Raw genomic sequence first — 11170 nt, 5'->3', positions numbered from 1 at the left:
ACAGTTTCAAATATTTCATCAGGACCATTTCACTTTCCGACATGAATATTTGTGGTCATGGTAATAAACTGAGGCTTATTATGAAGAAGGTATGAAGCTAAACTTCTAAATACATATAAGACAATTTCCTGGTATCTTTTTTAATACAGTGGCAATATAAATCATTTCAGAAAGGCTTTTTTATTCACTTGGTGAGCACTCACTCACATTATCATTTATTGACTTTTTTGGCCCAGTAGCCCAAATATCATGAGTAATTAACCTTCACAAATAAGGAATTATTTAACCCGTTCTTGGGAGTGTACCTATTAAGAAAAACTTGCTCAATCATTACCAAATATGACCCATGAAGACCTCAAGATATTATATTACAAGCAAAGCTCCAAACTCCATAAAACATGAACAGATGCTGAGGAGCACAGGACTTCTTTTTCCTCCACCCTCTTACGCCCATGTTTCCAGAACTTCCAGCCTGGGTTAATTAATTTGACAGGTAAACTTAACCGAATGACCTGCTAGAAGATGAGTGCCAGCACTTAGCATTTCCTTTTTTTTTTTTAATTTCAGCTTTCAGTGGCTACTCTTCCAGTTGAACTCTCTCCTGAGCAGAGATAACAGTCAGGTAGGCAAGTTCAGCATCATGACAAACATGCCAGAGCACAGACCAGTGGGGGACAAAAGTGAACAATGGGCCACTGGGAAGATGTTTCTACTGTTTCACCAACATGGTCTTTCACTCCCTAGCCCCGTTAAAGATTATGCTGGATCCCAGAACAGCTGCTGTATTTTTCTGCAAAATATAAACTCAGTCCAAAACCTCTGTACTAAATTAAAGAGAAGAAAAACAGCATCTGCTATCAAGTACTTCACTTGCTGGAGAAGATAGGTGGTTGGGTGAGTAGGTGTGTGGATATGTGTGCGTAAACCTCCAAGTTATGATAAAGCAAATTCAAATCCTTATAAATAGTTTATATTTTATTTTAGTCATATAATTTCAAAAACTACTCAGGACCAGAATAAACAAGATATTTGATCTCTGAAGTATCTTTGGCAGGCTGAAACTGAAGGCAAAGTTACTGAAAACATCTGAATTTCAGATAGGTCACTACCGGCTACTAGGAATTCTCACTAATCAGCAGGCTTGTGCTAAAATGTTATCCCGGCTAGAAAATTGTCACATATGAAAAGGAAAAAAAAAATAGATAATTTTCAACCAAGGACACTGACTGCTTTCAAGATTACCAACAGAACTGAAAGATTTCTTTGTAATAAAAATTTCCATTTTCCCAAAATGTGTATTAGTCAGCACATATACTTATGCAGAGTACAGCAGAAAAAGCACATATTCTAGAATCAGACACACATCATTTTGAGTTCTAGCTCCACAATTTACCAGCTATATGACCTACTCAGGAAAGCTACTGAAGAATACTGGAGGTTAGTATCCTTATCTGTAAAACAAAGATAATATTATTACCTTTAGCACACGGTAGCTATGAGGATTAAATGCAAACATACATAACCCACCAAGCCCAGTGTCTGAGTACTCAATGTTTGCTCCCTTTGCTCCAATACAAACTGTACAGAGTGTGTTGACAGTATCAAAGAAACATGTGGAAGAAAATTCAGAGTGACAGAACACAGATTATTAAGTCCTGTCAAATGTAAAGATAAAAATCACCTATGTAATATTTACCTTCACTAAAGTCCGTTGATTAAGAAAGCTGTAAGGGGGAACGTGCTAAAATTCAAACACTTCCTATCATGGAGGCATTTAAAATTATGTATGTATATATGTTTGCATCCTTCAGGTATTCATAAAAGATACCATCACAAAACTTACCATGGCTAATACAACACTGTAAATCGTCTTTACTCCAATAAAAAAATTTTAGGTTCGTTAAAAAAAAAAAACCTTACCAGGGGTGATGCCTATGGTACAGCTTTTAAAAGCTAGGATGATGCCTTTAAAAGCGAATACTGTGAAACATTAAACTCTCCTCTCAAAAGCCCTTTCTTAACAGAAATGTTTCTTTCTTCTTACAAATGTTCTGGTATATTATTGCAAAATATCTGCAGAGCAAAGACATAAACTAATTCCCCTTATCGTTCCAAAAGGAAAAAGTGTGTAAAAGAAACGAAGTTTGTCAAGTAGTTCGTCTTTCCCATTCATTCTTGTTCTTTGACAAACCAGAATGCATGACAAGCCAAAATTATTGTCTGATTGACAAATGTCACTGAGGAACTCATGGAATTGACAAGCCGTGTCTGGACCAAAGGTGACAAGTTTTCTTAAGCAATTTGAAATAAATTACGTTTCAGTAAGGACAAAAATGCTTTGCATCAACAGTATGAACTTTTGACTTTACATGCAGCTTACTTTTTAACCTACCTTGTCCCCCATCCACTCCCCCCACCCAAGTCCTGAGTTTATTTAGGCACTTTAATGAGCTGCCACACAGCACTAAACTATAGAACTCCAACTGGGAATAACTCTGTTTTGGACCTCAGAGGACTGCTTGTGTGATCTTCTTTAAAAGAACGTCGACAGTATGTTCGCCTTACTCCATACCTGCCAACAATCATTGGCAAACGTCTTTTCGAACAGTTAACTCCTATCGCTACTAGTCTTCCTTCCCCAGGTTCTCTCAACACCCTCAACAACCCCAACCTTGCTAGTCTTCATTCCCAAACGCTTTTGGGGGGTTTGAAGCCAGTACACAGAGGTTCACTATTTACAATGCCCAGGGTGCCGGCGAGGAAGGACATCATCCCCTCTGCTGGGGGCGAAGGCCAACCCAGGCCCCCGGCCACTCCCTCTCTTCTCGGCCTCCCGGGGCGTCCCGGGCGGGCGCGCCAGGCCCTGCGCAGACCTCCGGCAGCCCTGCAGTGCTCCGAGTCCGCCGCAGCCTCAGGCCGAGACGAGTCCCCGGGACACCTGCAGACCAGCACACGCCCACCGCCCGGGAGCGGGGTCACCGAGACGACCCCGGGGCCACTCCCGACGCCCCGGCTCGGGCAGGTGCCGGGCCTCCTCGCGGACACTCACCCGCAGCCGCTGCTCCCTGTTCGCCGCTGCCGCCGCCTCGCCCTCACACCAGTCGCCAGCTCCCGCGGGGGGTCCGGGCCCGGCGCCGCTTCCCCGCCCGACCCCCCTTGGGTGCGCGCCGAGCGGGGCCCGAGTCCGGTGAGAGCCGCCGCCGCCCCCTTCCCTCCCTCCTCCTTCAGTGCGTCCCTCCCACCGAGGCCCGCCTCGTATTTCCTGGATCCGGTCTCGGCGAGAGCTTGGCAAGCGAACCTCCAGCTTCAGGGCTCGCGTTGAGCGCCGTCGCTCGCCAGGCACAAAGATGGCGCCGCCGGGGACGGCCGATGGCGATCTCGCGAGGTTTCCCACACACACACGGGAGGGCGGGGACCCATGGGAAAGGCGGTCAATGAGGATAGCCTGAACTGACTTCAAAGGCTATCCCAAATCGGAAACCGGCAGCACCAGAAGAAAGTTACTGCGCCTGCGCGCGGAACGACGAGGACGCATGCCCAAAACAACTGAACTAGTACCCGGTTCTCCGTGTTTTACCTGTTTCCTCCGGAGGCGCGGGGCAGAGACGGAGGGGGCGGAGTAACCTAAACTGAAACCCGGGCAAGGACTGGGCGGGACCCGGAGGCGAAGTAAGCGACGTCACTTAAGGCTTGGTCATCCCTCGAGAGCTCAAACAACCTGCACACTTTGGAGGCTCTGGGAATCCTCCAACCCTTCCCTCTCCCTACTCTCCCTGTCACCGAGTATTCTTTGCAAAAAGCCCCAGCTGCCCCTTTATCCTGTTCTCGGTTCGCTTGCTGTGTGCAACCACAGTCCTCCTGTTTCCCACGGCACCATCTAACTTTCTCTTTCATTTAGGCGCTACAGGAGCCTTCCAAATCTCATACTAAAACAACTGCTTTTGTTCCTGTTTTATTTTTCCTCGCTCTTTCATTTATTCATTAATTCAAACTCAGTGTTTTTCAGAGTTCTTCCTATGTGCCAGTCACTGAGGAAACATGTGCTCTGACCTCATGGATTTGTTGGCCTAGGATGGATTCGGGCAAGGAAAAAACTAGGATAGTTCAGCACAGTGAATTCTGTGATAAAAATGAGGAGAGACAGATACTACGGGCGAGAAAATTCTTGAGGGGTGTCTCACAGTCGTGGGATTTAGTCCAGTGAATTAGTCGGGGAGATGTCAGGAAACAAACCATCCTGAATATTTTCACGGAGAGAATTTAAAGAATTGATCATTAGATGACTGAAAAGGCAAGAGAACTCTTTTAATATATTGTTGATGTAGCAACTGCGTGAAGCAGCTCCTATGGCTAGAGCTGGTGGAACCAAAGAAAGCGGTTAGGATTATTCCAGTCATTATAACTTGGATATTTAGACCAGGGGCATTGTGGAGCTGAAACCTCTGAGCTGGAAGCAGCATCTCCTGACGCTGGAATCTCTGAGGGAGGCTTGAGATGCTATGTCTGCAAGTGGGAAAACGGCAAACTGCTTCCAACTGCTGCTATGGGAAGGAGCCAGTGTCCTGAGAGCTTCTAGAATCCTTCCAGCCTGGGAATGAGAATGAGACACATAGTGCAAAGCTGAACCTGATCCACGTTCTGAAGCAGAGCAGCTGCGGTGTTGAGAACCACTTACTTTGGAAGCTGGGTGTGGTCAGAAAGGGGGCCATTCAGTCAGGTCACACCCACACATAGTGGGAACCAGTGTGTTAAAACATTTTTAGCAAACCTGCTTCAAGTTCAAGGATTCATACCAAACAGAACTGCCTCAGCCAACTCACAAAACCATGAGTGAGCAATAAACCTGTATTGTAGTACAGCAGTGAGGCTTTTGTTTATTACATGTCATAAGTGGACTAATACAGCAGCTCTGTCCCACAAAAGTAAGCAAGAGCTGCACGCTAAGTCACTTCAGTCGTGTCCGACTCTATGGACTTGGGCCCACCAGGCTCCTCTGTCCATGGAATTTTCCAGGCAAGAATACTGGAGTGGGTTGTCATGCCCTCTTCCAGGGGATCTTCTCGACCCAGGGATCAAACCCAGGGATCTCTTACGTCTCCTGCATTGGCAGGTGGGTTCTTTAGCACTAGCGCCATCTGGGAAGCCCTGAGCAAGTTAGTTTCCTTCTATCCTGTTTCTTCACCATCCCTAGACTGCCATCCTGGTATATTTGGTCCAGTATGGCTGAGCACCACATGACATTCTAGACATTAGGAAAAGGAAGGCCTCCTCATTTCCTTTAAGGCCACTACCGTGGGTTATTACCATCACTTAACCATGTTATTTTATCTACATGCAGGGTAGACTGGAAAATGGGGTCTTATTCTAAGCAGTCTTATGACTTTAGAAAAAAGGTTGGGAACACAACCAGCAGCTCCATAAAATGATCAAAATTCAGACCTTGATTTAAAATTGTTTCTTCTCTCTCCAGTTCGGTCCTGCCCTCAGTGGGGAGCTTAAAGTCAAAGAAGCAGGTATAAGCCTTATCTTTCTGTTCCTTAGGCTTCTATTTCTCCCCTTGTTTTGCTAACCACAGCCTTTTCTAGGGAAGAGAGTGGCAATGAAGATGGTAAATTATCGCTTTACAGGTACAATCATAGGATAGCTTTGTCTTTTCTGGACATGACAGATGTCTAAAATTAGCTATTTCTGTTTCATTTGGGGGTTCTTCTTAGGCTCCCATTGAGAAGATGTGATAGCACATCCTAGGACATAAATGATGCTCTTTCTTCTATTTGGCCTCTCTCTCCTCAGCCCCTTGTCTCTTTTACTTTTTGATGCTATTTTAAGTCCTCTCTAGGCTGTCAATTTTTTATGTGACAGGCATCCAAATGTTGGCTCTCTCAGGGGGTATGATTCTTCAGCACCTTCCTTGTGACTTGGTTCTTTTATATGAATCAAGCTTTTCTAATTTCTCACTTCCTGCCTCCTATAGAATACCCACAACTTCTTACTTCCAGTATCCCTTCATCCACTGGCAGGGCACAAGCAAGAGACTCAACCTTTTTTGCTTTCTGTGAAAGTCACTAGATCTGTGAGAAACTCACATATTCTGGCCATGCTGAACAACAGACGTGGTACCCTGTCACTGCTGCTCAGCAAGCTTCCAGCCTTCAGAATTCTTCTGGCAAGAAGCAGGCAGTATTGTCTGTGTTGCCACAGGTCTCCAAACCCCAAAGATACGTGGTTGACTCTCCCTAAAATTCTCTCTAGATTGGACCTATAGGTATTAACAGCTACAGTTCAGTAACCAAGCAGCTGGACAATGATACATTTTGAAGACACTCTTGCTCAGCTCTCAGAAGTCCCCTCACTTAGCTTTGCCTTCCCCAATGGGAGAGAAAATCTACAACACTCTCAAAGGTGATAACTAATAAAAATTTCCCTTCTACTCTTCTCTCATTTAAGCTACAGGGAATGTTTAAGTTCTACCTAGTCACAGAACCAGTTTTGTCACCTCTTGAGCCTTTAGGGAAGGGCCTAGAAGCTCTCTCCCCAGTGTTCATTGTAGCACTATTTACAATAGCCAGGACATGGAAGCAACCTAACCTGGAGAAGGGCATGGCAGCCCACTCCAGTATTCTTGCCTGGAGAATCCCATAGACAGAGGACCCTGGCGGGCTATGGTCCACAGGGTTGCAAAGAGTCGGACACCACTGAAGCAACTTAGCAGCAGCAGCAGCAGGAAGCAACCTAAATGTCCATCGACAGAGGAATGGATAAAAATGTGGTACATATATACAATGGAGTATTACTCAGCCATAAAAATGAAAGAAATAGTGTCATTTGCAGAAATGTGGGTATACCTAGAGATTGTCATACAGACTGAAGTAAGTCAGAGGAAGAAAAACAAATATTATAAGATTGCTTGTATGTGGAAGCTAGGAAAATGGTACAAGTGAACTTCTTTGCAGGGCAGGAATAGAGTCACATATAGAAAACAAATGTATGGTTACCAAGAGGGGAAACAGAATGAATTGGGAGACTGAGATTAACATATATGCACTACTCTGTATAAAATAGGTAACTATTCCCTGGTGGCTCAGATGATAAAGAATCCGCCTGCGATAGAGGAGACCCGGGTTCAATTTCTGAGTCAGGAAGATCCCCCAGAGAAGGAATGGCAATCCACTACATCATTCTTGCCTGGAGAATCCCATGGACAGAGGAGCCTGGCAGGCTACAGTCCATAGGGTCACAAAGGGTTGGACACAACTAAGTGACTAAGCAGAGAATGAGAACCTACTGTATAGCATGGGGAACTCTACTCAGTGCTCTGTAGTGACCTAAATGGGAATGAAATCTAAAAAGGAGTGGATAGGCATTTCTCTGGTGGTCCATGGTTAAGAATCTGCCTGTCAATGTGGGGGACACAGGTTTGATCCCTGGTCTGGGAAGATCCCACAACTTTACTAGAAGCAACAATTAGAACTGGACATGGAACAAGAGACTGGTTCCAAATCGGGAAAGGAGTATGTCAAGGCTGTGTATTGTCACCCTGCTTATTTAACTTATGTGTAGAGTACATCATGAGAAATGCCGGGCTGGATGAAGCACAAGCTGGAATCAAGGTTTCCAGGAGAAGTATCAATAACCTCAGAGATGCAGATGATACCACCCTTATGGCAGAAAGTGAAGAAGAACTAAAGAGCTTCTTGATGAAAGTGAAAGAGAAGAGTGAAAAAGTTGGCTTAAAACTCAACATTCAGAAAACTATGATCATGGCATCTGGTCCCATCACTTCATGGCAAATAGATGGGGAAACAATGGAAACAGTGACAGACTATTTTCTTGGGCTCCAAAATCACTGCAGATGGTGATTGCAGCCATGAAATTAAAAGACGCTTGCTCCTTGGAAGAAAAGTTATGACCAACCTATATAGCATATTAAAAGCAGAGACATTATTTTGCCAACAAAGGTCCATCTAGTCAAAACTATGGTTTTTCCAGTGGTCATGTATGGATGTGAGAGTTGGACTATAAAGAAAGCTGAGCACTAAAGATTGATTGATTCTTTTGAACTGTGGTGTTGGAGAAGACTCTCGAGAGTCCCTTGGACTGCATGGAGATCCAACCAGTCCATCCTCAAGGAAATTAGTCCTAAATATTCACTGGAAGGACTGATGCTGAAGCTGAAACTCCAATACTTTGGCCACCTGATGTGAAGAATTGACTCATTGGGAAAGACCTAATGCTGGGAAAGATTGAAGGCAGGAGAAGGGGATGACAGAGGATGAGATGGTTGGATGGCATCATCAACTCAATGGACATGAGTTTGACTAAACTCTGGGAGTTGGTGATGGACAGGGAGGCCTGGCGTACTGCAGTCCATGGGGTTGCAAAGAGTTGGACATGACTGAGTGACTGAACTGAACTGGGAAGATCTCACATGCCACAGAGCAAATAAGCCTGTGTGCTACAACTACTGAGCCCACCTTCTAGAGCCCATGCTCTACAACAAGAGAAGCCACTGCAATGAGAAGTCCACACACCACAACTAGAGAGTAGCCTCTGCTTGCTGCAATTTGAAAAAGCTCACACATAGCAACAAAGACCCAGCCTAGCCAAAAATAAAAATAAATAATAAAAGAAACCAGAGTGGATATATGTATATGTATAACTGATTCACTTTGCTGCACACCAGAATGCAACACAACATTGTAAAGCAACTATACTCCAATAAAAACTAATTTAAAAAAAGAATGTGATATAATTTGTAATATATCCTCTTCAGTTGTTTCAGAGACGTGTACCATTTAAGATATTTTTGGCTTCATTTGTTGAATTAATAAACTATTGCCACGTAACCAAAGCACTCTAAAACATAACAGCCTAGAATAATAACCATTTTATTTGCTCATTATGCAATAGATTTGCAATTTGGGTTGGGCTCAGCTGGCAGCACTTCTGTTCTCACCCAAGGTCACTTAGGGTGATAAGAATAGAGGCAGTTCATAGTACCAACAAGGGCTCCCTCTCACCCAGTCACCCCAACTGTACAGAGTATGGTCTAAAAGCTAAAATGTTAGTTGGGCCTTTAATGGGCCATGTCATTAGGCTGTCTAAGGTATGTGATGAGACCAGTGATTCTGATGGTCATGTGCAACTTCTTTGCAGTTAACATGGGTCCATTGCTTTTAAGCAATATGGTGTGGGAGACCACATCAATAGGTGACCGTTTTGTAAACTCTTGAATGGTGGTGCTGCTGGGGCAACTGTGAATAGGAAAGGCAAACTCATAATGAGAGTACGAATCAGTTCTGGAAAGAATGAATTTCTGCCCCACAGTCATACACACACACCCCATGTGGAAGGGATCCAAAGCAATCAATTTGCTCAAGTGGCTGGCTGGTCTCCTTGAGAAACGGTGCCGTAATGTGGCTCAGTGTTGGTTTCTGCAGGTGGTGGGTTGGGCCAGCAGTGGCTAATTGTGCCTGAGTGAGAGGGAACCCTTGTCGAACCTGAAGAGCCAGCCTGGATTCTGTTGACAGGATCACTGGCTCCACGTCCTCGTAGAGCAAGCCTATGAGGAAACATTGGTGATAGGCGGCTGGGTGCCAGGAAATCTGGATTTGGGGTGCCAGCTGCTTAGAGGCATTGTCTGGGACTCTGAGGCTGAAGAGACGTGACAGTCCTGTGAGAGAAGGAAGTCCCACGGGAAACTGAGCTCCGGTGCAACCCACCCCTCTGGGAGAAGGGCAGGTCTCTGGTTCCAGTTAGCTTTATGCCTGAAACCCGGCATGAATTTTTTAAAATTTATTTTTAATTGAAGGATAATTACAATACTATGTTGGTTTCTGACATACACCAACGTGGATCAGCCATAGGTATACACATATGTCCTCTCCTAGCATGAATTTTCAGAATCACTTTCAGACAAATTTGTATTAAAAGTGCTGTATTTAAATAATGTTAATTTTCACTTCTGTGGAGGCCCTTGATTTACTTTTACCTTGTGATTTGGTGGTTCTCAATGAGAAAGGAGTTCCTTATAATCTAAAATTTCCCCTATAATCTACTTTGCTTCCCACCTAAGCTTCACTTAGCACTTCCCTCGGTATTGGCCAGCATCCTAATAATGAGGGTGTCAGAATGCTTTCTGAGCCTGCCGAAAGAACTAAAGGTAGCCTATACTTACTTTTCCTATCATAACCACAATGAACAACAAAATTGAGCCTTTTTATAACAAGACACCTAAAGAGGGGAAAAATTATCAATGAAGTGCAAAAGACAAAGAACGAAGAGACACCAGTTGCCCATCACCCCCACCCTTTTACCCCTGATCCCAGGGCAGAATGTACTCATTGTTTCAAAATTCTCTAACTTGACAGTTGTGTATCTGGGGATGGATAGTGGGTTAGTTCTCCTCCTGGAACATGACTCACCTACACTCACAAGGACTATTTTTGGAACAACCCAGAGGAATAGAGTTGGGTCTCAGGATGTGACCTGAGCTGGATGCCTATAGTATAGCAATCTCAGCAACTTCAGCTGGTGACCAGGATCAATCCTTTCACATTCCCCCCTTTCTCTGCTAGCCCCCATTTCTAAACACCAATGCTCCTATCCAGCAGTCAGTTCCTCACTGGATCATCTCTACCAAGCCAGTCATCTCAGCAGTGATAACCTTTCTCTCAGAAGAAAGAGTCTCATTAAAACTGGCTCATCATCTTTTTCTTGTCTGGAGTCAAAAGTCAATTAATAATAGGAATAAAAACATTTAGGGAGTCAGTTCTCTAAACCAGTAAAAAGTTATCTCTAATTTCGTTTCCCTAAAGTCCATTTCAAATAGAATATATGCTCTATATTTACTCTTAAATAAATGTATTGTGACTTTCCTTCATGCTAGATCAGCTCAATGATGCTGTAAAAGAATCCTCATACACAGGCGGAGAGAGCTCACTTTCCCAAACCATCAGGTTGAAAGAATCACAAATAGATTTTTTTTTTTGGAAAAAAAAAATCCCTTCTGTAGAAAGCCAGCAAGGTAGGTTTGCTACAGATCCAGTGGATTGATAAATGGTGTACAGGATCCTACCAAGACAGGAGAGGAAAACACCATTTCTAACTAGACAGGTAGAAGAGAATGAATGGATAGGTAAATTAGGAAGAATTTCGTATGGAGTGACCT

Source organism: Budorcas taxicolor, chromosome X (genome assembly GCF_023091745.1).
Source record: "Budorcas taxicolor isolate Tak-1 chromosome X, Takin1.1, whole genome shotgun sequence".
Taxonomy (NCBI): Eukaryota; Metazoa; Chordata; class Mammalia; order Artiodactyla; family Bovidae; genus Budorcas; species Budorcas taxicolor.
The sequence above is the reverse complement of the archived record's forward strand: the minus strand, read 5'-3'. Positions refer to the sequence as shown.